At 37.9% G+C, this 25,692-nt stretch overlaps 1 protein-coding gene across 5 annotated transcripts in view; it reads right to left on the bottom strand.

Moving 5' to 3' along the window:
- fhod3a (formin homology 2 domain containing 3a) overlaps positions 1-25,692 on the bottom strand; it is a 248,677-nt gene that overhangs the window by 133,723 nt on the left and 89,262 nt on the right. The gene's annotated exons all lie outside the window — the stretch shown is intronic.

The raw sequence follows: 25,692 nt of genomic DNA, 5'->3' as shown, positions 1-25,692 counted from the left end.
TTGCAAAGTTATGGGTATAGAACTATGGCTGCCATCTTGTTACCAAAAAAGATCAAAAAGAATTTACAAGGACAAAATACATTTCTAGCCTGATATAACCTACGCAAAATGGTTACGCAAGCATGGAGAGGCAAATTTCAAGCCAAGAACACCCCCAGGCAAATTAACACAGAAAAAGAAAAACTTGATCTGTATAATCATCAGCGATCCTTTTTTAATTACACAGGTTTTCATGTCACACAAAACACTGACAAATTTAGACAGCATTAGAAGACAAAAAAGGGGGCAAGTCTGTAACTGAATATCTCTGGCTCTTGTGTTCTTAAGGACAGAAACTCTATCTTGTGCCTGCCTGTTTTAGGTTTGACAGACCCCAATCAAAAGCAACAGACAGTTATTTAAATCCAGCACCCTGAGTCAGCATTGTATTTCCATTGAGAGACACTGGGGCAGTTCCAGATACACAGAAGACACAATGTTAACTCACTGTGGATTAAAAATAATAATATAATAGTTGGAAAACTCTCAAAATCCCCTGTAGTGAAGACAATCTGGCCTCAACAGCCTCAGCAATAAAGCTCTGCTCTCAGACATTTACCATAGCGGCTTGAAGACAAACACAAAATCTATTTCTAGAATGCCTCAAACCTCAAAGCAATAAGATAAAAGTTGGCCCGCATCTCCTTAAACTCTCTGCTGGTTTAACCTGGTTAGAGCTTTTCCACAATTGTAGCCATAGATATGCAAGACTGCAGTGGTTTTACTATCAACGTGCTACTATGATGTGATTCAGGTTCCAATTTTGTGGCTGTTATGCTCTGCACTCCTGAATTATTACATAACAATGTAACTTAAATGAGGAATTTATGGCATCTGCACATTCCTGTTAAACTTGCTGTATAAGAGATATTTCAATCAGGACAAAAAAATGTGATTGCAGTGTAATTTATCTATAAGTGCTACATGCTGTTGTCCAACTGAGCAGACATTTCAACTGCTTATATCCTAAGAAGTGGAGGGAGGGAAATTTCTGGGGGCAGAAAAAACTTTTGCAATTGCAGCTACTCACAGCATTCTTAATGGTTAAGCCATAATTCGGCTTATATATAAAATCATGGGCTATACTGTAATGAAACACCTTTTTAAAGGTATTAATTTGAACATGTTATCTATCTAACACATCTCACCATTTGACAGTTTAGAATTAGTTTGGGACCTGCTGAAAGTTAACAGCTCTACAATGGGTTGAAACATTTTGAGAAATTGTGTATTTAATTTAAAATAAATTGTACTATTATTATATTTCTGAGCAGACACCTTTATTCAGGGTGACTTACAATTGTTTCACATTATGTTTACAAACAATTACCTATTTAAACAGATTAGTTTTTACTGGAGCATTCTAGGTAAAGTACTTTTCTCAAGGGTACTAGGGTACCCACCTGGGATTGAATGCAAGACCCTCTGCTTCAGAGTCTATATCCCTAACCACTACTCCACACTGCTGAATTTAAAGGTGATTGTTTTATGAAAACAAATTAAATGTATATTAAATATATATTAAATGTAGAAAGTATACATAATGGAGGCAAAAATATCCAGTTATTCACTGTAAAACCTTTCCAGCCTGGTCAATGCATCCTCAAAAAAATAGAATAAAAACATCTTAAATGTGGCAGATTAATTCTGAAGCAGGAAAGAGTTAAGGGGAGACACTTCCTGTTTTGTAACATAAGACTGCAGTAAAAATATATCCCAGTTGTTACTAATTTCTGTCCTGATGAAAGGAGATGGATGATATGCAGACGACAGATAGATGAGTAAATGCTGGTTACCAATGATAAACTGCCGGCACCCCAAGCACAGATATGCTGCTGCTGAGACATCAAATCCAGTCATAGTCGTTTCCTTGTCGAAGGGACATACATGTTATCTGGTTTCCAGATCTGCCAATCTCAATCACAGCCTATTTTTGTGTAATAAGGAGAGATCCTTTTAGATGTTTTTTTATTATTATTATTGGCAAAATAGTTTCCTCATGTTCAAAATGGATATACTTTTGGCTTCATCTTCAAGGCCTGCTGCATTTCTTTCCATCAAAACCAAAATCAAAATTAGTGTTCATTTTTCTCCTCTGACACCACATCTGCCAGACAGTCACTTGAACTGAAGTCATGAGAAGCCTCATGTGTCTGCCTCCCTTTTTGAAGAGGACCAGAAGGGTACGTGTTTCAAATCAACCAATAGCTGACCTTTGAACTGTCTCTTGAGTTCACATGGTTACCCAGCACCTAGGTGCTTAGGTAAACAAAAGCAAATAAATAGTTCAGTTCTGATAAGGTACACTTGATTTTTATATTATTATTAAGCTACTTGTATTTACACACTTGATGAAATGTTACCAATGGGGTACTTGCAATATCATTTTTTTTAAATATATATTTATTTTGGACTCCGACTGCCTCAACCAGTCTTATTTATTATTTATTTGAATTATTATTAATAATGAAAAATACTGCATAATGTCCAGAAGGTCCTCAATATTATGGTATATTTCATTAATAACAATAATAATAAATGTCACCATTCGGGAGCAGTGTCTCCTTCCAGTCTATGGATAAGTATAGAGACCATTCTGGATCTTTACATTGTCCAGGTCTTCATTTAGGAAAGGTTTCTTGTAATTTGTTTATACATTGTCTGAAAATCTCAACATTGTCCTGAAACTTTGCTTCACTGGATCAGGGCAAAATGGAAAAAAGTCATTGGGTTTAAACAGCAAAAGATGTAAAGAAAATTGCATTTTGTTGGCCTATAAAATGCTTAGTTTGCTTTTGCTGATCAAATGTCAAGCCAGTAAGGACAATGCTTCACTTCATTAGGACCTTCAAACCCAAGAATTAAAATCGTATGGCTGGACAGCTTTGCCTACTTTTCAAATGAGTCATCCTGCAGCTTAGAGTCAAGGTTTTAAAATTATAATTTCACACAAGGTTTTGATATGAGGTACTTTCTATTTTCAGAGAAGTTATGTATACACACCAAACAAACAAAAACAAAAACATGACACAAATACAAAGCACATTGAATGTCAGAAACACTGTCTGGTGACTGTTTTTTATTCTTTGCTCTGGCATATCTATTCTTGTTAACAGAAACAAACTAGTTGATGATGAGCCAGACAATTACCTTTCCACAAATTGATCAAATAACTTTCAATGATTGAAAAACGTGCTTTGGGATTGATCATCATTATTCAGGTGAGGCCTCTCTCTCTCACACATACACAAATATATACATATAGACTATATTACCAAAAATAAATGCCATTTGCGATGTACAGTACACCTACACACTGCAAACTTCCCACGGATTGTAGTGTATATTCAAAAGAACATAGATTATGATTCAACAGAAATCGAATCACATTGAAATAATACATAAATAAATTATCCAACCACACAGAAAATGTAAATTATTTAAGCAAACGTTGAACAAAATGCTCAATTTATAAATATACTACACAGTTCCATCTATGCTGAAAGTGCACTGCTGTCTAAAATATCAAAATATGTACTTTTACTGGCATTGATAGTGCCATTTAAAGATTCGACCTCTACAGTGAGGGAAAAAAGTATTTGATCCCCTGCTGATTTTGTATGTTTGCCCACTGACAAAGAAATGATCAGTCTATAATTTTAATGGTAGGTGTATTTTAACAGTGAGAGGACAGAATAACAACAAAAAAATCCAGAAAAACGCATTTCAAAAAAGTTATTAATTGATTTGCATTTAATGAGGGAAATAAGTATTTGAGCCCCTATCAATCAGCAACATTTCTGGCTCCCAGGTGTCTTTTATACAGGTAACGAGCTGAGATTAGGAGCACTCTCTTAAAGGGAGTGCTCCTAATCTCAGCTCGTTACCTGTATAAAAGACACCTGGGAGCCAGAAGCAATCAATCAATCAGATTCCAAACTCTCCACCTTGGCCAAGACCAAAGAGCTGTCCAAGGATGTCAGGGACAAGATTGTAGACCTACACAAGGCTGGAATGGGCTACAAGACCATCGCCAAGCAGCTTGGTGAGAAGGTGACAACAGTTGGTGCGATTATTCGCAAATGGAAGAAACACAAAATAACTGTCAGTCTCCCTCGGTCTGGGGCTCCATGCAAGATCTCACCTCGTGGAGTTTCAATGATCATGAGAACGGTGAGGAATCAGCCCAGAACTACACGGGAGGATCTTGTTAATGATCTCAAGGCAGCTGGGACCATAGTCACCAAGAAAACAATTGGTAACACACTACGCCGTGAAGGACTGAAATCCTGCAGCGCCCGCAAGGTCCCCCTGCTCAGGAAAGCACATATACAGGCCCGTCTAAAGTTTGTCAACATCTGAATGATTCAGAGGAGAACTGGGTGAAAGTGTTTTGGTCAGATGAGACCAAAATCGAGCTCTTTGGCATCAACTCAACTTGCCGTGTTTGGAGGAGAAGGAATGCCCCCAAGAACACCATCCCCACCGTCAAACATGGAGGTGGAAACATTATGCTTGGGGGGTGTTTTTCTGCACAGGGGACAGGATAACTGCACCGCATCAAAGGGACGATGGACGGGGCCATGTACCGTCAAATCTTGGGTGAGAACCTCCTTCCCTCAGCCAGGGCATTGAAAATGGGTCGTGGATGGGTATTCCAGCATGACAATGACCCAAAACACACAGCCAAGGCAACAAAGGAGTGGCTCAAGAAGAAGCACATTAAGGTCCTGGAGTGGCCTAGCCAGTCTCCAGACCTTAATCCCATAGAAAATCTGTGGAGGGAGCTGAAGGTTCGAGTTGCCAAATGTCAGCCTCGAAACCTTAATGACTTGGAGAGGATCTGCAAAGAGCAGTGGGACAAAATCCCTCCTGAGATGTGTGCAAACCTTGTGGCACAAGAAACGTCTGACCTCTGTGATTGCCAACAAGGGTTTTGCCACCAAATACTAAGTCGAAGGGGTCAAATACTTATTTCACTCATTAACATGCAAATCAATTTATAACTTTTTTTAAACGTGTTTTTCTGGATTTTTTTGTTGTTATTCTGTCTCTCACTGTTAAAATACACCTACCATTAAAATTATAGACTGATCATTTCTTTGTCAGTGGGCAAACATTCACAATCAGCAGGGGATCAAATACTTTTTTCCCTCACTGTAGAGGTTGAATCTTTAAATGGCACTATCAATGCCAGTAAAAGTACATATTTTGATATTTTAGACAGCAGTGCACTTTCAGCATAGATGGAACTGTGTAGTATATTTATAAATTGAGCATTTTGTTCAACGTTTGCTTAAATAATTTACATTTTCTGTGTGGTTGGATAATTTATTTATGTATTATTTCAACGTGATTCGATTTCTGTTGAATCATAATCTATGTTCTTTTGAATATACACTACAATCCGTGGGAAGTTTGCAGTGTGTAGGTGGAACTTTCTCTGTGATTGCAGACCACAGGCTAAGATCTCAAGCACTGTTTGCCCAAAGTATCAACACGAACACTGAGGTGCACTAGTATTGTTTAAATCCAAACTGTTACTAACATTATAGAAATGGGCCTTTGCAAGAGGGGTTATTGAGTATGAAATGCTGATTACATAAATACATGCTACTCCAGTGACTGTGAGTAAATGTTCACAGTTTCTTTCATCTTCTTGTGATGCTATACAGATTGTCTGCTGGCCTAGCTGCAAATTTTCAAAAGCAGACTTTCTGTTCTCTAAATAAATTAGTAGTTGTCCTATTGTTAAATAATGTGTGTGTGTGTTTGTGTAATATATGTGTAATTAAAAGTTTACCTGCGAATATGTGTATGATGGGCAAAATGTGCTTCTTGAACTGAACAAAACAATATAGATACATCAAGATAAAATGTAAGCAATTATTATGAATAATAAAGCAAAGCCTTTTTCAAAACAAGGAACCTAATCCTTTTGTCCTTGCCTGCCTGCTTATGTAGCACAACTGTGTCACAACAACTCAGTCTTTGCTGTCGTGAAAACTATTGTGAAAAAAAAAACCACAAGCAGTTATAAGATATAGATACAGATACAGATACAAGAAAAAATGTATTTTGCGCTGAGATTTAAGAGCAGACCTAAATTACTTCTGGTCTAGGTCTGGCTAATACATAGCTTAATGTTTCTGACATCTCTAAATAAGGCACAGGATTTTCAAACATCCTGCACATGTATATGGACCTTTTTCTTGTTAAGCATGGCCTAATTGAATGAGATTGGAAAGGTGATATGAAAGGACATCAAACCTCCTCTAGTGTTTTTCTCTGCTGGTCTGAGCCAAGTCTTTGATCTCAAATTCGCCTCTGTGCTCACATATCTTCCATTTCTTGTACTTCTCTGTATTTTTGCACTTATGCTGTAAGTCGCCCTGGATAAGGGCGTCTGCCAAGAAATAATAAAAAATAATAAAAAAATAAAAAATAATAATAATAATTAAAAAATATATAATAATAATAATAATAATAATAATAATAATAATAATAATAATAATTTCAATTTGTTTCAGGGTACCCTGCACCATTACTTGTCACCTAAACTACTTTTTGTTTTCCAGTCCAACCACAACGGCAAAGAATGCGGCTAGTTAATAAAGCTTTCTTCTGGGTATCAGAGGGAAATTTGCAGTCAGAGGTTCACACCAGGACATTTCATTGCTTTCCTCCTACTAGCAGTCTATCACAGAATGCTGGAAAAGCCCCCTGACAAAGAAGTCATTTCAAACAGATTTGCAGGGCTGCACTGCCAAAGGTAATAAGAAACAGCAGACTGTGTATTGGGTAGACTTGAATAGATACATAACATAAGGTGATTACTTTTTCACCTAACAGCTTCATGTTTCTATACAGAAGGTAAGAGAGTGAGTGATTTCTTCCTTTGTATTGGAATGTAATGCATAGTCCTGACAAAGTTATTGTTCTCTTTCGTTTGAAACAATGTTATTCACTAATTTTAAGACGAAATTAGAAGAAACATAAGTCTTCCTTCTGGGGTTCCTCAGTTTCAGGGTGGCTTAAGTTTATGAACTATTATTCTTTATCATATCTCTCTATACATAAAATCACTGCTACTTGCTATAGAGAGTGTGGACTTTTCTAGGTAGTCTACATCTGTTAATGAGAGGATCATTTGTTTTAACAGTCATGAATATGTAACTTCCGACTCATCACAATCTTTGCCACTTATTATATATTTGTAGTTTTTTTTTTTTTTATGTTTCTCACAAGGAAAATCTTAATGTTTCTTAATTCTCTTGCCCCTCTGAGGATCAAACAAATGTCAGACAATTTACAATTAATGCTAGCTAGCGTTAATGCACATGGTGCCTCTGATCTGTGAACTGATCCGAGTAATTACTAAGATTTTACTATAGTAAAAGAAGCCCAGGGTGTTTCCACAAGAATTAAAAAAAAATTGTCCAGTTTAGTGTAGACTCAGGTGCATGCCTTGACAAAATAAATAAAACACTCAGAGGGAAAAGTATGTTGATTACATTTTGCAGCCCCCAGATAAGATTGGGTCTACTGTTTTGGAAACAGAGCTTGATTAAAAATTGAATAAAGGTTTAACTATTATACTGAATCTGCAAGCTAAACGCAGAGCTGAAGGCAAAGCTGGCTGTGAACCACATGCTTTGCAGCTATGGATGGAAGACAGGTGTCATCTATGTGATTCAGGAAGAGTCCTCTCAAAACAATTACACTCTTGAATTCTTTGGTGGGGGGTTAAGAGAGGACATCTAAAATCTAATTCAGATCGTATACCCTGGGGGCTATCATGACTTCACCAGATGTTTGCATCAATGAACCATTTATATGGGTAACCAATAGAACCCCAGGGAAAAGTGCTTTGAGATCAGATGACTGGAAAGACACTGAAATATCTGTCAAACACAAGGTTACTGGAATTTTGCTTACAGCACTTTTTGTGCAGATTGTAACAAATACATTGGTTAGGCTGACCCACTTAGATACTGCTGTGAAGCTCTTATCTAATTCCAGTAAGCTGTCCTAAAATGTTAAAGTAACAAAGAGCAGGGATAGAGCACTCAACGGTGGCTTGCCCTAATTAGGCCTTGTGTTGAAACGCTGGTGTGGCCGTCTGCAATTGTAGGCTGCTTGTTTTAACTTTCTAAGAAGCCCTTGACATAGTTGCACCCTGGAATGAACCCAGTGTGACAAGAAGGCCAAGACAAAAAAAACAAAAAAACATTAACTCAAGCTCCCCAAACATTTGCAACACTGACAATGATACTAACATTTGAAGGTCTAAATAGGCTGTGCACACTAAGGGGACCCTACAGTTGGCCTTAGGGAAATATTCTTGCATTTGTCTCCCAGGAGCAGCAGCAGCCTCCCTGACCCTCGAGCTCTCCCTGCATAAAACCTGATGCTTCTCTATAAAAATATAATATGATTTTCAGAGCAAGCACTAAGGATTTTGATTTTAGTTTCACATGCGTGTATGAGGAGCCACTGCATTCCCAGGGGACAACTATAAAAACAGACCTCCTAAATGGTGAACAGCTATCCTTGTGCTTATCTACTCCATGAAACATAAGTCTTCCTTCTGGGGTTCCTCAGTTTCAAATTATTGGTTTAAGTCCACCTCGTGTTCAAAACGCTATAAAAGATTACCTATTTTTCCTCCCATGAAAATGTTTCAATGCTTTACCTCATACAATAAGAAAGTTCATAAATGGCAAGATCTAGTTCTGCATTCTTTAAAATGCAGTGGTTATGGAGCATAGGGGATGGTGAAACACACTGGAATGACCAGGAAGGCCACTCTCCACAAAGCAGATGTGAAAAACACAAGCAGACAAACATTCGGTCCAGGTCACCCTCAACCTTATTGGAACGATTCCGAATGCCTTGTTGAAATACGCTTTTCTCCTATTTTCACTCTTCGTCAGCAACATAGACTGAAATACCTATGCTACTAAAACAAGAATGACCCATTCACCGATATGGATACAAAGTAACGAGGCATACACATGTACTTAACAGCATGGACTTGATGTTTGGCATCCATGCCTTTACAAATACTGAAAAGATGAGTATATCTACACAAATCCATTTGGAAGATGGACCATTAAAATGCCATTGATTTGAATGAGTTTATCAACCTGTCAGCAATGCTGCTTGCTCCTCATAATGCCTGGAAAAAAATCACTTCCACTTGGGATTTTAAGTAATGGTCTTCACCTGTGGTCTCAGCTAATATATGACGTGTTGGAGCCCATATGAGACAGGAAAGAATTAGACATGGTGCTGTTCTATTTTAGTAGTTGAATGACTTCAATGCTAGTGTAGAGGTCTTCAATGCAAAACTTAAGAAGACGTTTTTTCCAAAGAGCAATGATAACAGCAATAGTTACTAAATTTTATATTTTAAATTAAAATCCCAACAAGGGTTATATTTAAGATTCAGACTATTAGAATTTCTTGTTAATTTGTTTCAGACTTAGGCTTCAACACGTGTTTTAACAAACTGTTTTCTGCTGTAACCATGGTGAATTTAAAAGTTTAGGAATCCTCAGTGGGATACATTAGACAGGAAATTAAGTGTTCATATCCTATTTACATCTAAATCAAGCATGTGTGATTAGACTGTTTTAACTATTACCATTGTTTTATATATATATATGGATTTTGATTAAATCAATGAAATATTGATCAATGTTCCTCATGTCTTTTCCTTGAGAATTTTGAATGTTTTCAAAAATAAACATGCCCCAGGTGGATTAAAGAATATTATCACCAATGTACCAATTTAAGTGTGTCTTCTGAAATGGGCATTTTGTTTAAGCTTGGATTTTACACAAATCACTCTATACACTCTTTTTGGGAGAGTCTAAAAAGCAGCTGAAGGCAGGCTGATGAATGCTGTATGTGGTTGCCATGAGACCAGTACTAGTTCCTTAGAGTGCTGACTTTCCATCCAGGTTGTCACTTCCATGCTTCAGCTGGTTTTGGCAGATACAGTACTGGGGCTTTTCAAATGTAAACCTTTTGCCCAGTTTCACAGATATACAAGAACTGAGAAACACAATACAATGAAGTATTAACCTCAAGCAAAACTCACCATACACGCTCACCCATTGAACACAGTGAATAGCAGATATAAGGGTCAAAAATTATAATAACAAAAAACAAACACAAAATCCTAGACAGACTGATGAAAGTAGATAAGTGCTTAAACAGATAAAGACATATACAGTTGTCTTTATTCCATTCCGGGGATTTAGCATAGCCAGCAGAAACATTGTTACCTGTTATTGGCATGTGGCCGGCTGGCATTTGGCTCCTGGGTTGCTACCAGTAAAGTTTTATTGCCTGGAGCACAGGCCTTGTCAAACAGCGTGGACTATAGGTCCCAATGGAGACCAGCTTCAAAGGCCAACCAACAGATCCCCAGTTCAGCAGCATTGAGAAATATGAACAAATGGCTCTTTGGGGATGTGCTGTGAATGGACCAGTGAAACAGAGAATAGAAAAAGACAGATGCAAGTCCAATGCTTCCTTTCCCACTGTAGATTTATGTGCACTTGGCAGCTGATACAGTCCAAAATTCATTCAGGATACAACCAGGGTGGGGGTGGGTGTTAAACTTTCTTTTTCTGTGCCCCAGCTGTATCGTATTTAATTTTTCGCAGGGGTTGAATTGCTACAGTATAAAAGAAGCAGCAAGCTAAGCAATTATTATATCATCCAACCTTCTATTTATCCCGAGACTGAAGCAAATCTGCTGATAAAGCACCGCAAGCCATAATTAAATAAACCTGCAAATAAACAAAAAAAATAAGCCTGGATCTGAAATGGAACTCAGAGATAGAATGTGGAGGTGAATTACCATTATCCACACACCATTATAATATACTAAATGAAATCACTTACCCAGTACACTTCTAGAAAAACTAGAAACTATATTAACATAAAAACTTGTATGTACATTGCATTATATTAAAACAATCAAAAAAGTACTGGAAATAAATATTAAGATGATGGTCAATTTACAACTGCATTGGCTAAAGCCTTTCTTAAGAAGCTGGGAACACAGAGATTGTAGATCAAATGCTTGTCTTGTCATTGGTCTATAACACCAACTGGAAAATCTTGAAGTCTGACAGGTCTCAGGGAGCCCAGAAAAATAGTTCCTAAATGCTCCCTAATCTCTGTATTTTTTTCCTGTCTTCTTGAGGTTTTCAAAGTCCTCATGCTTTGTCACTTTGAGATTAGCAAAGAAGGGTTCAAAGCCCTTCCCCTGGATTTTACTGTTGAGGACTACCTTACATTTGGCTTCCTAACGGACATTTTAAGGTGCTCTGACTCTTACTGGGCAATTTCAAATACATCCCCAGAGTAATGGGCTTCTGTGCATTTATCAGAATTCAGATAAGGATAAGTATGCCAATAAAAAATGTAATATGCTTTTCTTCCAAAATGTCCGTTTCCTATTATGGAATTGAACTCTGAGGCTTCTCCTGGCTTGTGTGTCATTAATTCATGCTAACGGCAGCAACTGAGTTTCCTCTAGTCTTACAGTGTGAACTAATTATATATAATATGCGGCATGAACTGAGTCACAGTCCTTGCATGATTTAATGAGGTTAGATCTCAAGGCCCAGAATACTTTTCTACTGATATAATTATGAAACATGTATGATGATTTGTGTCCAAGCACAGAAGGGTGCTTAAGACTAAAGGTTGAGCTGGGGGGTTCGGGGGTTGAGTTCCAAGTTTCCATTGAGTGCCTGAGACACCGCACAATAAAACGAACTAAAAATATAATGTTTTAAAATGATATTGTCCCCCATGTCGTCTAATGTTTCCTGGTAAAGGCAGAACAACTATTACAGTCAAGACATGTGAAGTTCATCCCAGGATTTGTTTGCACCACTGACATTGCTTTCTGAGGTGTCATTCTGTTCTCAGGCTGCACCTATGGTACTTTTGGAAAGCTGATAAAGTAATAGAAATCCAGTAGTAAACATCATGCACTTCTAAGAGTGTACTGAGAAAATGTTGCAATCCAGGTAGCAAATGTCACCAGGCTTGTTTTCCTAATTAGTTTGAAAATGTATGACCACCTGGCGATATCATAATGCTGCTGTATTGTAACACATTTTCCCCCCGACTGAATATAATTTAATCTTCAAAACTTAATTCTGCCAAAGTAATATTTATTTTAATCCTACCAACATGAAATTATGAATAATTACAAAAAATGAGACAATTGACACCTGAATATAATTATGTATTTATGTTTCTCCTACTGACTCCTACAGTGGAAATCCAAAATTACACTTTACACTCACAATCGGGGCTTGTCCCAATCTGTTAATTAGCCTGATACTGCTTCCTGCTCTTAGCAATCATCCATAGAGTCCTTGCAATGGTATACCATATACTTAACCATAGCCCACACAGACACTGACCAGAGAGGATAATGAGACTAAGGGCAGGACCTGATGGTTCTTCATAAATTGTAAATGTTTGTCTCAGTTTGCCTCTGCTGACCGAACTGATTCAGATCAGATAATCATGACAAATCTCGTCCATTGTTGTGGAAAGCCTTGCTGTTAATTTTTTAGGGTTATTTATCATATATATTTATATATCACCATCACCATCAGCCCATCGATCCACTGCTGGATGAAGGCGTCCCCAAGATGTCTCCACTTGCTTTGATCTACAGCTTCAATATATATGATACAAAATGTTTTGTGAACTTTTTTATTGTAGTTTAAATTGAAAGCTTTTTGTTCTTAGCAGATCCTGTCTTCCAAGCCCGTTTTGTCAGTTAAACAATTATAAGCATAATAAAACAACAACTTCAATTAGCTCCCTATGTTTGTAGGGTAAACGACTTGACAGTCGATGAAATTCCTAAAGACTTCTTTCTCACTCTAGTGGTATTAGGCAATAATACTGCAATTATGGTACCGTAAATGGGAGAAGCACACAGAACAATGTCTGCTATGTTTTACTGAAATAGCTTTAATTGCATCCTGGCACAGTAACCACGCTGCATTCAAAGCCACCTTTGTCAAAGTACGTTGTTTATTCTACTCCAACACACTTACATGGACCACATTACATCTTCTTCAAATAATATTCAAGTCAATGGTGCAAATAACTGAATGATTAACATATTTTCAAGGACGTGCTGGCCAATATTACCAGATTATGCAATAATTAGAGATTAATCTTCCATTGGAACTAAGTGCTACCGATGCTTTCTCTGAACTTCATTATACTATTCTCCCCACTATTGATGTTTTGTAGCAAAACACTATAAAGTAAAGAATAGTTCAAAATACAACTGGGGATGTGTCAATGTGTCCAAGTCATATTCACAATGTTACAGGTCTCATGACAAAAGTGATGAAATTGAGAATCAATGTACTGAGATGCACACCAAGAAAGATTGTTTTTTTGTGTGGAGGGGTGAGTATCAGACAGGTGAGATTACAGTAGTTGTGTAAGTCATATAAAACTACACTTAAAATAATGCTACAATTAAATTGTTTAAAACTGATGTACACTGTAATTTTCCAAACAATACAAAATGATTCATCTTCAGTATGTCACTCCTGTCTTTAAGGCCAAACAATGTAACTGAACTAAGCCCCAGTGGGTTAACGGACTTTCCTCCAGGGCATTCATAGTAAAACACAAACTGTTCTCCTCGTCAAACTATTTAACACTCTCAGGCTATGAAGGATAATTATGTTTGCTTTCCCTTCAAGACACTTCATTTCTGCCAAATGAAGTTGATCTCTGGCATCCCAAAGTGATTAGAAAGTCAAGTGGTACAATACAGGAATCTGTGGACAACAGCAAACATCCCAAGGCAATGGGAGGGAGGGCTGTCAACAATGTATTTATATATTTAATAGTTCACTCGAGTCACAGGTTTTATTTTATTAGAAAGCTATCAAGATGGCCTTCTCAAATCAAGGAGCTGTCTAAGATTATGCTGAAGGCACTGATACCAATGTGAATAATATCATGTGTCCTATTTTTGTAATGGCCAGTGAGGTTTAAAGTTATTTCACAGTGATTATGTGTTCTTTAATAGCGCACATTTAAAGAGATATGTCTCGAAACTGTTACAGACACATTATACCAATGCAATTATTGTTCTAAATCAAATCCATACAGAGTTCATGATGCTGTGTACTTATATGGCCTTTACAATGCATCTTTTGGAAACTGTTACCATGCCACTTGCTAATTCAAAGCGGTCTTGCACTCAAAATGCCTGTAGCATAACCCAAAGTGTTTTTCCCCTCTGGTAACTGGTAACTGGTAACATCCCACAACAACCCCGGTACATAGACACCAGCTTGAGCACTAGGAAAGTGGTTCATTTTATATATATATATATACACTCACCTAAAGGATTATTAGGAACACCATACTAATACTGTGTTTGACCCCCTTTCGCCTTCAGAACTGCCTTAATTCTACGTGGCATTGATTCAACAAGGTGCTGAAAGCATTCTTTAGAAATGTTGGCCCATATTGATAGGATAGCATCTTGCAGTTGATGGAGATTTGTGGGATGCACATCCAGGGCACGAAGCTCCCGTTCCACCACATCCCAAAGATGCTCTATTGGGTTGAGATCTGGTGACTGTGGGGGCCAGTTTAGTACAGTGAACTCATTGTCATGTTCAAGAAACCAATTTGAAATGATTCGACCTTTGTGACATGGTGCATTATCCTGCTGGAAGTAGCCATCAGACGATGGGTACATGGTGGTCATAAAGGGATGGACATGGTCAGAAACAATGCTCAGGTAGGCCGTGGCATTTAAACGATGCCCAATTGGCACTAAGGGGCCTAAAGTGTGCCAAGAAAACATCCCCCACACCATTACACCACCACCACCAGCCTGCACAGTGGTAACAAGGCATGATGGATCCATGTTCTCATTCTGTTTACGCCAAATTCTGACTCTACCATCTGAATGTCTCAACAGAAATCGAGACTCATCAGACCAGGCAACATTTTTCCAGTCTTCAACTGTCCAATTTTGGTGAGCTTGTGCAAACTGTAGCCTCTTTTTCCTATTTGTAGTGGAGATGAGTGGTACCCGGTGGGGTCTTCTGCTGTTGTAGCCCATCCGCCTCAAGGTTGTACGTGTTGTGGCTTCACAAATGCTTTGCTGCATACCTCGGTTGTAACGAGTGCTTATTTCAGTCAAAGTTGCTCTTCTATCAGCTTGAATCAGTCGGCCCATTCTCCTCTGACCTCTAGCATCAACAAGGCATTTTCGCCCACAGGACTGCCGCATACTGGATGTTTCTCCCTTTTCACACCATTCTTTGTAAACCCTAGAAATGGTTGTGCGTGAAAATCCCAGTAACTGAGCAGATTGTGAAATACTCAGACCGGCCCGTCTGGCACCAACAACCATGCCACGCTCAAAATTGCTTAAATCACCTTTCTTTCCCATTCAGACATTCAGTTTGGAGTTCAGGAGATTGTCTTGACCAGGACCACACCCCTGAAGCAACTGCCATGTGATTGGTTGGTTAGATAATTGCATTAATGAGAAATTGAACAGGTGTTCCTAATAATCCTTTAGGTGAGTGTATATATATATATATATATATATATATATATATATATATATATATATATATAGAGAGAGAGAGAGAGAGAGAGAGAGAATATTTTGCGTTCCATTGTAACTTACAGAATGATTTAATGCTCAGAGGTCGAATAGGCTTTTTGAATAGCTGAAATGGACAATGCACAACTTACAGCCTGCAGATCTGAATACTATCCTGTTACCAAGGAAGTAAAGTCCTCTATCGTGGGCTTTGAGGTGACGTAGGACTATCAGAGTTTTTAGTTCCAATACAAAAGTTGCTGCAGAAACCCAGTTTGTCAAGTTTAGTTCAACAACTCTGTGACGTCTCTTATTGACATGGACACACCTTTAAACTTTAATACACGGCACACATCCAAATACAACCCTAATCCAAAATCCCCCATGTAAATCATAAGGCTGTTTTGTGCAAGTGTAGGAGCAATGTGGATGGACTTATACTCCACTTGCTTTCTCAGCACACTTTGCCATGCTGATGGAGGACATTAAATGATTGTTCTGTAAAGTAAAGCAAAGAAAACACTAGAGACTTAAAAAGCAAGTGCTGGAATTAAAAAGAAGGCCATCTAAACTGTAAAAAAAATCTAAATTAAAACTATTACAGAGATACATTTTTGAAAAATAAATACATAGAAAGGAACATTAATGTAATGAAGTGTTTTTGAGAACTGTTCACCACTAATAATATTTGTTTTTAGCCCACTATTCATTTGGTTTGCAACAGTTTTAATTATTTTAGTAATAATCTGATCAGGTTTAATTATTTCACAAGGAAAATTGCTTGTACAGGCTTTAACAACAACAAAAAAGATGAAGAAGTTCACATGATAAATTAAACTTAATTTTCCAACAAGAAATAAGAACAACATATCAGTATAATCTATGATCTTTCCCTACATCACTGAACAAGAACAACTTCAAAAGCAATCATTTTGTCCACATCGCTCTCTGCATATGGGAACTGAAAACAAATTGGACGTAAAGCCCTTGTAATCAAATTATTTCAAGATAAGCTATGACTGTAACATACCTGCCAAGGATATGGATAGCTTAATTGTCAGAACAATGACAAAGGAAGTCTTGCTGACCTGTTCACATAGCTTACAGAACAGCTGTCTCCTTTCAAGGATCTTTCCCCTCTGAACCACTTTGCTGGGTCTTCGTGTTTCACTATGGGGGCAAAGGGAACTTACCTCCACTACACTATTTGTGTAGTGTAAAATGTATCTTGGGTAAAGCAAAGCAAGTGCTTCACATGAAACACAATAACATTATTTTCCATTATTCAACAAAGGCAGGTCTGCTGTTCTCAGTTGACATCTTCCAATAGTTCTGCTTTCATAACCCAATACCACAGAAGTAACATACTGATCTAGAAATGTCATGAAAAAGTACTGGTTGCGTCACCCCACCTTTCCTAAAAAATGAAAGTAAAGTAAGAAATTGCTCAAACAAATTTAAAAAGTACACAATTGAAAATATGTAGCATGTGTTTGAAATGTTAAACAAATATGGATGGCAGCTATATAATCATTAATTTACCATTATGTGCTAGCAGTTGGCACACACCCCACATGTTCAAGAATCAGATTAGCTTCCTAACACTTGGATAAGTTAATGCTTAGTAGAGGTTTCCAATAAATTTAAATCTCTGCCAGAAATTTTCATACTAATCAGTGCCCATGAAATTCAAGATGGAAACTACATGTTTCACAGGAAAATACATTTAGTTTTCCATTAGGTTTCGTAAAGGAATTGCCAGGAACTATATCTCATGAATAACAACAGCAACAATGTGAGAAAATAAAAATAATTTCCCAATCTTCAGATTTAATTACATACTTTGATACTCAAAGAAACATGCATTTCTAATACAACATCTTCCTTCCCAGTTTACAATCAGAAGCTACAGGACACAATCATAGTGCCATGAATAACACAATAGGATTGATTGTCTTGTAATTTATACATTAGTTGTTTCTCTGTAGAGTATATAGGTCAAGTATAAGAAGCTGGTTAATGCTTTATAATGAGCATTTAGACATGTATTAAGTTGTGCTACTATGATCCTTTAAATAATAGACTCACAATAACTGTACACGTACATTGGTATGGGTCCTTTAAAAACTGAATGCCTCCCTTACTTCTATCTATCTGAAATGCAGATTTTTATGAATCAGTAAAAGCTATTCATGTTCACAAATCCACATAGAAGTATTTACAACAGAAGTATTTAAAACAGAAGTATTTACAAGTTGCCACAGAGAGAGACAGGAGAGTACAGGTGAGAGGCAGCCATCTTGTTGTTTGACTAGTTTCAGACCAGTCTTAGCATTGCTCATTTTGTTTTAAGTTTGCCTTAATTGACGTTAGCATTGTCTGTAGTTTGCCTAAATTGAAGTCAATTCAGTTCAGCTGCTGAGTTGGTGAAAGTAACCAGGTTGTGGAAGGGAGATTTTGTCTAGGACTAGCAGGAATTCTGTTGCAGGAGGAGCCAGGTGTGGCCTGTTAGGTGTGAATTGGGGGTAGGTAGACAAAAGCTACTTAAAGCAGCTATTGAAAAACGCTGCGCTGTTTCTCGTTGACAAAAATTAGGCAGTTGACTAGGCAGCAGGAACCAAGAGACGTCAAAACCAAACAAAAAAAAACCCTAACATTTAGAAGCATGTGGCCACTACAGTGTCAGGTTTGCAGAATGATTGCCTTCCTGGATGAACTCATCCAAGAAGGCTTCATTTGTGAACGTTGTCAACAGGTTGAAATCCTAGATATCGAGGTTCGTGATCTGCACTGTATTAGGGATATAGAAGAATTGGTCAATCCGCCCATGAGAGAGATGCTGTGCACGCCAAAACCTAGGAGAGTTGAGACCTTAGTGCAGGACAGTGTAGAGAACTGCTGGGTTACAGTAGGTCGTAACCGAAGAAAAGGGCGTGCACAACCCCTAGAGACACCCCAAGAGCTTGAATTGCCCAACAGGTTCCAACTGCTGGACACCGAGTTTGGTGTAGGGAAGAGGGGTTTAGGTTTATGGAGCATTGGTCTTTCTTCTGGGATAGATGGGACCTGTACAAACGGACAATCTACATCTAAACAGAAGGGGGGCTAATGCATTGGGAGAGCGTATGTGCAGTGAAATTGAGAATCAATTAAACTAGGAACCAGGGGGGCAGGGAGCTCTGACAATGGGAGATGTTCCTTTAAGGAAAGAAAACAAAGGGAAACTGCTAGTAGGAAAGTCCTGAAATGTTTGTACCTCAATGCCAGGAGTATAAGGAACAAGATGTTAGACTTGGAAGCCACAGTGCTAGCATGTGACTATGATGTTGTAGGAGTGACAGAAACATGGCTTACAGAAAATGATGGGGATGAATACAAGTTGGAAGGATACACACAGTTTAGGAGAGACAGGCAAAATCGAAGAGGGGGTGGGGTAGCATTATATGTGAAAAATGACATTGAGGCAGAAGAACTCGTATTAGATCCCAGTAATGAAACAGAATCTTTAACTTTTGAACAAGAGATCTGGAGGATTAGTGGTAGGAGTGTGTTACAGGCCACCAAACTCAGATATTCAGAAAGATGCTGCATTGTACAGTGTAATCAGGACTGCAAGTAGCAAGGATGTGGCTGTTATAATGGGGGATTTCAATTTCCCAAACTTAGACTGGGAAAGCCCAGTGGGGACTACGGAAGCAGACATAGAAATGGTTGAGATGGTAAATGACTGCTTTCTAACTCAATTTGTCAGGGAACCAACCAGGGAGAGTGCATGCATTGACTTGATCTTTTCAAATGACCAAGAGAGACATTGGATACAGAGTCAGTTGAAAATGGATGGGTATATTTTAAGAATATACTACTTGAGGCTCAGGAGCAATTTGTACCAAAACTTAGCAAATTGAGGAACAAAAAACACTGGCCAAAATGGTTTAATAGAGGTATGCAAAAAAATATAAAGAGGAAGAAAATGTTGTATAGAGCATACAAAAGGGATGGAGACGAAACAAAATACATAGAATATGTTGAGCTGCAAAGAGATCTTAAGAAAGGGTCAGGGAAGCAAAGAGGGAAATAGAAAGAAACATAGCTCTTAGAGCTAAAACCAATGCAAAGAGCTTTTTTCAATATTACAACAGCAAGCAGTCAATAAAGGAGGAAGTGAAACAGATAAAGGGCAAAAATTGAGGTATCTTGGAAAACGAACAAGATGTGCAAATGTTCTAAATGAGTATTTCAAAGAGGTTTTTACAAAAGAAAAGACAGATAACATGCCACAGGTTAACAATCGGTACAGTCAAACCCTAAGAGAGATCAGGATAAATGAGGAGGAAGTACTAAAGGGACTAGCAGAATTAAAAACAAACACATCACCTGGGCCAGATGGTATATTTCCAACAGTACTTAAAGAAATGAGGGAAATTATTTATAGGCCGCTAACTCAAATATTCCAAATGACACTTAGAACAGGGGATGTGCCAACTGAACGGAAGATAGCAAATGTCATACCAATCCACAATAAAGGGGACAAAACTGAGCCTGGAAATTACAGACCAATCAGTCTCACCTGCATTACTTGTAAAATGTTGGAAAAAATTATTAGACAGAAAATAGAGGAGCATCTTAATGAAAACCATATTCTTAGAGATAGTCAACATGGGTTTAGACGAGGCAGATCATGTCTTACTAATTTATTAGAATTTTTTGAACATGCAACTGCAGCTGTAGATCAGGTGAAAGCATATACTATGATATACTTAGATTTCCAAAAAGCTTTTGATAAGGTTCCACACCAAAGACTGATCCTCAAATTGGAAGCTGTAGGCATTCTGGGTAATGTAAGTAGATGGATTATGAACTGGTTGATGTATAGGAAACAGAGGGTGTCGATTAGAGGAGTCGCTTCTAACTGGAGTGAGGTTGTTATTGGAGTTCCACAGGGATCAGTACTAGGGCCTATGCTGTTTCTAATCTATATTAATGATCTGGACTCTGGGATAGTTAGCAAACTTGTCAAATTTGCAGATGATACAAAAATAGGTGGCTCAGCAGATACAATCTTGGCAGCACAGGCTATTCAGTTGTGGGCCGACACCTGGCAAATGAAATTCAATGTGGACACATTCAAGGTAATACATGCAGGTAACAAAAATGTCCACTATAATTACAATATGGGAGGGACAGATCTAGATGAAGTAACACATGAGAAAGATCTAGGACTCCTCACTTTCTCCATCTAAGCAATGTGGGGAAGCAATAAAAAAGGCAAACAGAATGCTAGGGTATATTGTCAAAAGTGTAGAATTTAAAACACGGGAAGTAATGTTCAGACTGTACAATGCGCTAGTTAGACCTCATCTGGAATACTGTGTGCAGTTCTGGGCACCACACTTCAAGAAGGATATTGCTGCTCTAGAGGCAGTTCAGAGGAGAGCAACCAGACTTATTCCAGGTCTGAAGGGAAAGTCCTACTCGGAGAGACTGAGGGAACTGAACCATTTCACCCTGGAACAGAGGAGACTTGATATGCATGTGGGGACTTGATCCAAGTCTTCAAAATCATGAAAGGCATCGACCACATCAAACCAGAAGAGCTTTTCCAGATCAGCAGGGAGACACGCACCCTGGGACACAAATGGAAATTGGGCTTCAAGGCATTCAAAATGGAAAACAGGAGACACTTCTTCACACAGAGAGTAGTCACAATCTGGAACAAATTCCCCAGCGATGTGGTAGAAGCTGAAAGTTTGGGAACATTTAAAAATAGACTGGATAGGATCCTTGGATCACTTAGATATTAATGGACACCAAACGAGCACAATGGGTCGAATGGCCTCCTCTCGTTTGTAAACTTTCTTATGTTCTTATGTTCTTACATTGTAAAACTACCAATTGCTTGAAAACTGCCGTACATTACCACCCCACTGGTGCTTTTACTGGTAGAGACCCTTACATTTCCCACACCAATCTACTACATGTTCCATAGTGTTTTTCTCAGTCCACCATAGCAGTATTTATGGCTACATTATTTATATATTAATGTACCGTGTCCCTGGAGGCTTGAAACATGTCTCCAAAGGATGTGCCCTGATGTCTCAATCAGAGGCAGGAAGGCATTTGCACCAGGTAAATGTCTCGGGGGAAGTAAATACTAGGAATGAGTCTCTGAGGTCAGAGGGCTATGCCACGCACATGTGTGAATTACTCTCTGCATACATTTATTTTTCATTCATCTTCATCTGCACCATGTACTTGGTCTCACGCTGACTGCAGTGGATGATAAACAGCCCCTCTCCCACCTTTACTTAAAAAGCATGTCAGAGACAAGAGCAAATAAGTGTAAAATAGCATGTGTCTCAGCAGGATATTAAAATCAAAGATAACAAATTGAATAACAGGGTTAATACCTGGTTCTCTCAAACTACTGTTCAAAGACATAGTCTAAAAAAAACAATATAAAGTTTCAAAATATCAGAAATGCTCAAAATAGGTCAAATATTTACTTACTATGTGCCAAGCCACATTTTGCTTTACTTTGCGATAGAACGAGACAGTATTATTGTGATATAAAGGTATTTGTATTCATCAGGATATTATTATAAATTTAGAAATGTGCATTCATGAATGGTGCAATTCTGTTTGTTCCGTTAATATGGTGAAAGTGTTGACAGTCAGAATAGTGAAACTCCTATTCAAATAACTGTACTTGATTTTCCTCGGACAAAGACATGGGGGAAATGTGTGCTTTGATTTTTCAATATTGACATTTCATAACAATAGAAGTCTGAAAACTTAAAGAAAGAAAGGTAGTGCTCTTGAATCTCTACAACAGAGGTGTCAACAAGTCATTATTTAGCAAGTCCAAAGTCTTTTTGTTTCAAGTCCAAGTAAGTCCCAAGTCAGTAATAAGCAAGTCTCAAGTAAGTCCCAAGTCAATGAGCTACAAGTCAAGTCAAGTCTCAAGGCTTCAAGTCTCTTTTATAATTAAATACCACTTATGATCTTCTTTATACTTTAAGTAATACATAACAGCAGATTATGAAAAAAAAATTTATTGTCCATATATCACCAAAATAATGTGTATAAATATATATATTAATATATATATATATATACACAGTAGGTTCCCTATATACTGTATATATTGGTGAATTATGGGACAAAATCCAAGGAATAAATATGAATATGGGTTTTCTTTTTGGTCCAAAACAGAAAATGCACACTCCTATTACTGAGCCTTACTTCGAACATAAGTAGAAGTAAGTAGAACATCAACCATGTTGCCAGATGTCTCATGCATCAATTGTACTTGTACTACAGAAGATTGCACTTGCAAAATATCAAGTTGGACAGAATCCTGTCACTCATCTGTGCACGATGTGGTTGCAGACTTAGTCCACCCTGGCTGAAAACCCACTCAATAGGTGCACTTGTTTCTGGTACAGCTAATGCCCTCACTGCCACACTAAAGAGTGATGGCAGAGTTTTCCTATTCATAGCCCAGAACAGGAGGCTGTTTTGTCCTTCACACATTTGTGAGGTACTGGCTGAGCTGAGAGGACAGGGGATACATTTTGATACATATTTTAAGCAACTTTAGCACTTTATGACTCTGTTTAGAGATAACTGCCTAGCGAACTACTAAAATAAACACTACCCGATTGTGCTACTATGTAGAAAGTTGCTGCTTAGCTAGCTAGGTGATCATGCTTGGTTCAGCGAGGACGCGTTAGCTAGTGGAGGAGACAACACATACGCCTGTGCTGTAGTCCCGTTCTTCTAAAACTTAGCATTTCGTTAGCTTTTCCTTGCTGTCACTAAGTTTGTGCTTCAAGACCTATAATGGCCTAATGTATTGAAATAGTGTAACTTCTACAACAAAACATATAAGATGGCCTAAGACTGTGTTGAACGTAGACCTTATTTGAGCATGGGGAAAAATGTATGGGATTTGTGCGTTAGGAAATGGAAGTTAATTTGCATACTAGTATGCAATGCTAGTGCCTACAAACAGACGACACCACTTCGGCTCTCTATTGTCTTTGGTGAGAGTCTGTGCCTAAGGACACATAGTATGACAGGCCCTGACACTATTAGCGCCGTATTCATCCATGGACTGCCGTTTGTACAATAACAAACAACATAAAAATGAGAAAAGTGAGTTTCTTTTTTCATGTCATGCCAAGTAAAACACCCACAAGTCAAGTCAAGTCAGTGTCAGTGATTGCCAAGTCAAGTTATTTCAGCTTTTTTCAAGTCAAGTCCCAAGTCTCATAAATACTGACTCGAGTCAACTCAAGTCCCAAATCACTTGACTCAGGTCTACACCTCTGCTCTACACCCATCGTCCAGTATAATACCATAGAAAGGGGTTCATTTTCCTTTTAAAGCTGATAAGGAACTGGTGAACTCTGATGGGATGAATTTACATCTTTTGTAAACTATTCACCAACTGAACGCACACGGTTAAGCATTCCTGTATGTTAATTCTTACAGTATTGGCTGAATATCTCAGAATTCAATTTGAGTGCATATTCATTGTTTCTTTCGAGAGGAAACTAGTCTCCAGAGATCTGCTAGGGGCTTGGTCAAAGATTACTTATTATTATGTACACACCTGCATGCAAGAGAAAAGATAGATCGCTGCTATATATTCTGTTGCAGTAACAGTACGGGGAGAGGGTTTTCACAGCATACAGGTGTTTTTTATATCCCACAGGAAGTCCTGGAAGCCTGGACATGAGGTTTTGTGGGTTTGTGCATGTAATGAACTCAAATACATCTAACAACACTCAATTTGTTTTTGGAATTACTTATACAACAAGTCCTTTTATTTTCTAAAAGATAATCAATATAAGTTATCATATATTGAAGAGAGTTTGCTAAGGAGTTTGAAGATTAACATCATCAGGCAAGGGAATACATGCAACTTAAAGATCAAAAATCTCTCAGTTTGACTGGGTTTTATTTTGGGATGAGCTCATTTTCTTCTTTTTTTTCCTACCTCATGTAAAGTTATCTAATGTAGCATTAAGGTTGAAACCCTACGTGTTATTTTCCGGATTACAGAGAACTCTGTTATTTCACATTAAATAAATGTAAGGCTCACTGTATACTTTGCCCATTATACACATGTATTTTGAAAACATCTCTGCTATAGCAGCCAAGCCCTACCCCCGCCACTAATTTCTTTAAGGCATAGGAATGTTAGTTGTACTTCTTTAGAAATAATACTTGTTCAAAGTAGGTAATCCATTTTAGCTATTAATGATGTTGATAAGGGTGTGTGGACCTACTTTAGGTCTGCAGAACATAAACAGATAGGGAAGCATTCTGGTTATCTTTAAAAGGAAACACTGCCTTTTTAGGAGTATATCTGTTTACAAGTTCCTTGGCATTCTCCTAATCTAAAATGTGCATAATAAAAATAAAAACAGATGTTAAGTCGAAGATTTGGAAACTAAGTAGCATGATATACTGAATACTAACTTAGATCTGCCATGAGTCATGACATTCCTTGACTATAAAATCACAAGCCTAAAACAAACAAATAAACAGCTCCACAGTTTATGTGAGTAAACAAGCATCCATTGCAATTTAATATTGTACATTACTAAGGCTAATTTGACTAAAGTATAAATCAAGCTGTTTCACAATCTCTCACTATGGAAAATGAAGCTGCATAGGAGACATTCACATTCGAAACAAACATATTGTACACCTGAAAACTTGATTATCCCACACTCTCTGAAAATATTTATCAACAAAACATAAATACAATGTTCTTGCACATTTGACTCTCTAATTTTAAAGAGGCCTCACTGAATGTAAGCTTCGCATAGACACTTTGCACGTTATCCCCCCACCCCCCTCCCCTGTTCCTGCAGAGGGATGAAACACACTTTAGCAGGTCATGCCATAAATGTGACTGTTTAAATAATTTGCACTCCCACTTCCTCTTTAAATCCATCCAGATGGTAACAGCTTCAAATCTGCTGTACCCT

Source organism: Amia ocellicauda, chromosome 10, assembly GCF_036373705.1.
Source record: "Amia ocellicauda isolate fAmiCal2 chromosome 10, fAmiCal2.hap1, whole genome shotgun sequence".
In the NCBI taxonomy this organism is placed as follows: domain Eukaryota; kingdom Metazoa; phylum Chordata; class Actinopteri; order Amiiformes; family Amiidae; genus Amia; species Amia ocellicauda.
This window is presented reverse-complemented; position numbering and strand designations above follow the sequence as displayed.